This window comes from Nilaparvata lugens, chromosome 4 (assembly GCF_014356525.2).
Source record: "Nilaparvata lugens isolate BPH chromosome 4, ASM1435652v1, whole genome shotgun sequence".
In the NCBI taxonomy this organism is placed as follows: domain Eukaryota; kingdom Metazoa; phylum Arthropoda; class Insecta; order Hemiptera; family Delphacidae; genus Nilaparvata; species Nilaparvata lugens.
The window spans coordinates 50,191,949-50,195,510 of NC_052507.1; positions in this window are offsets into that span (position 1 = coordinate 50,191,949).

The window sequence follows — 3,562 nt, forward strand, 5'->3', positions numbered from 1 at the left end:
GAATCTCGATGTAATAATTTGCATAAAAATTTGCCATTGGTAGAACGCTTGCGACGTAAACATGACGTCAGTGGCAAGCAGTAGAATACAATTCCTTTAATTACAATAATAATTTAATTTATGTAATTCTTAAAACTGCTTAATCTTCTGGACATAGTTCCTCTCATACAATGTACATGTGCTAGCGTAAATGATAAGGCAGGTTGTGGTCTGATAATAGATTAACATGTGTTGCTTTCAAATGATCACCTTCTTGGTGCTATTTCTATGCACTGTGATTGGCTTAGACCTGCCAAAGAGATTTAATTACCATGTGGTTCAGTTGAATTAAATCGTTAATAAATTAATATTCTTATACAATTTTTATTAGGTTTGAGATTGTTATAATTAATTTCTGTCGTTTTATCAATAATATAATTTCATGCTATGACCTATTTAGTTACAATAAGACCTGACATATAATATAATTTCTTAAATAATAAATAATTTCAACGATAACACATACATTTTATTTTTTTATTTGAAATTCTTGATCCTTTATGGATAGTTTTGATTTTTAGAGATGGTATTATATCTTACGTGAAGCCAGCGTGACAATTGACATACTTTGAATCAGTCAGCTGCGTTCGAACTGTTTTAAAAACATCTGATCGATAGTAAACAAAGTGTAACCTCAAAATCAATGAGCAATTCGTAAATAATTTGTGCTTTATTTGCAAAATAATTATAATTTTATTGAATAATTTTCCTAGAAAAATATTCAGTACAGAACGGTACTCTTATCAAATATACAGTTATTGATAAGTAAGCTTTATCGCTCGGTCGCTAACTATTCCTTTAGCAAATTCTTTCATTTTAAAAGGTAATCACAATTTTTCTCTCTTTTCATGAGATCTATTTGAAAGATTCATCACAATATATATATATTATATATATATATTATATATATATATATATATTATATATATATATATATAATATATATATATATATATATATATAAGCGAAATAGCACTCACTCACTGACTGACTTACTCACTCACTCGCAGAACTAAAAATCTACCGGACCAAAACGTTCAAATTTGGTAGGTATGTTCAGTTGGCCCTTTAGAGGCGCACTAAGAAATCTTTTGGCGATATTTTAACTCTAAGGGTGGTTTTTAAGTGTTAAAGTTCGACTTTCAGCATGTATATTCTTCTTATTCCAATATCTTAAAATTATAATTGAAATGTCCATACCATAATTATGTTAATATAGAACTATAATCTAGAGAGAGTACCTCTTCGAAACAGTTCTGTGGGTAGATGACACAAGTCGACAAGTCATGATTTGTAAACTTTTCAGGAGAGCAATTTGAAAGTTTGGCATAGCTGCAAAAATTATCTATCATATTTTTTCTTACCCATTTTTTCACTAATATAATCAGCTGATCATTGACTATTTGAATATAAAATATCAAGGAATAAAACATTTATTTAAATTAACTATTGAGATTTTTGCTAGTGATGCAGAGATATCATGTTTTGCCATCTGCCAAATGTTTCAAATCACAATGTAACAGTATAGGAAATATCTTCAAAATCGATTATTGAGAAATTTGAATATTTTTCAACAATTAATTGATATTATTTACAAGTTATTATTGATCAAGTTAAACGAACTTGAACTGTTTGCAAAGTTGTATGGGTTATGTAGTTCTCAATAGAGGTTATTGATTTTCAGATTTTATAATAGCCTACCAGTACATACACTTATCAAATTTTGCCATCTTTTGATAATTGGATTATAATACAACCGGTAGAAGAGTGTTGAGATATATGTACTTATCAATATTTGTCAACTTGGGGTTTAGAAGAAAATGCTCTATCAGGCTTGAGCAAGGCCTATATCTCAGCTATACAACATATTTAGTTACTAGCAGGTAACCCGTGCTTCGCAAGGGTCTTTCTTGAAACTTGACGTAATGAAATCTAGAAGAATTCAAAATAGGCCTATGTACAGTGAGTCAGTCATTCTATCAGGGCTCGAAAAATTTTGAAATTTTAATCAAATAAAACTGGAAGAATATAATTTCTTTATGTAAATAACAACACCTTCATTGAAAGACATATTAACTGCATGCGTTTTCATATTGCCGATACAGCATTGATGAAACTGTAGACGTTAATTTAGCATTTGTCTCAAAAATTGTTCTAGCTGAAAAATTAATAATCCATGCCACGTGTAGGCCTAAACATTGACTCAGGAAAACGAAGTTTCAAAACTATGTTTTTCAGGTAGAAAGCAATATAGAAACAGATGTACCTCTTTTAATTTCGACCATATGATTTGGTGATTTTTTAATGAAATCGAATGTACCATTAATGGAATTTAAACATTAAATCTGAAAAATTTAAAAGGAAAATTAAAATTTGGGCTTCCAGGTGCACGAGATTGATATTTTTAGAATCTATGTGCAAAATTTGGAAATCTAAATCATTCCTGTTTTTCCGGTATGCAATCCACAAGTTGACATGTTTTGAAACGAACACACGAACAAACACAACCCTACTCTCTCTTATTATATAGATACCATCTTATAGATCTAATTTTTCTGAACACAACCATATGCATAACTCAATATGTTCAAAAATGTGACTTATCAACTTGTGTCATCTACCCACAGAGTTGTTCTGGTAACTAAATTAAAAATTTTGTCAGATTGGCATTAAGTTGAGTTGACTTTGTTAGGCTGGCACCAAGTTGAAGATTGAAATGCATTTATCCAGGACCTCCTAAATACCAATTTATCCAGTACCTCCTAAATACCTATTTAGGAGGTCCTGATTTATCGCGGAAAAATTGATTGGGTACTGCTACTTCAGAGCTATTCCTGGGAATATTATATTACTACTAGCCGTCAGGCTCGCTTCGCTCGCCATGTCCGTCTAGCCAGGTGGCTCCGCCCCTGGACCCCCGACTGGATTGTCCAAGAATGAGATCTAGCTTCGCTCGCCTGCATTTTTCATTTGAGCATTTTTATCATAATATGTTACGACGATCCAGTCGGGGGTACAGACTAAATGTCAGGCTAAACGGATATGGCAAGCGAAGCAAGCCTGACGACCAGTATTATATAGATACAGTAAGTGCTGAAGGCTGTTAATAAAAATGGTTCATGCATAGACAAATGAAAATCATGATTCTTCATTCTTGAGATTTAAATATATTTATTTTGATTCTAGATAGGAATTAATTTTTCCAGTAATAATATTGTTTGGAGTACATGATCAAATATTTCAATGTATTTATGTATATTATCAGGGAAAATCACAAACAAAAAATGATTCCAATAATATAATAAATCAAATCAAATCAAATTGGTTTTTATTAACCATGATAACATGAAACAGCTGTTATATAGCTAAGGTGAACGTTATATTTTCGAGCTCAAAATTTAAGTGGTTTTATTCTTTATTTTGTGAATTTAACGTTTTTTTTATGTTTTTACAAAAGTTTTACTATCAATCTATCAAAATTTAAAATTGTTTGTTTTATTCTAATCTATACTCTCAGATTGTG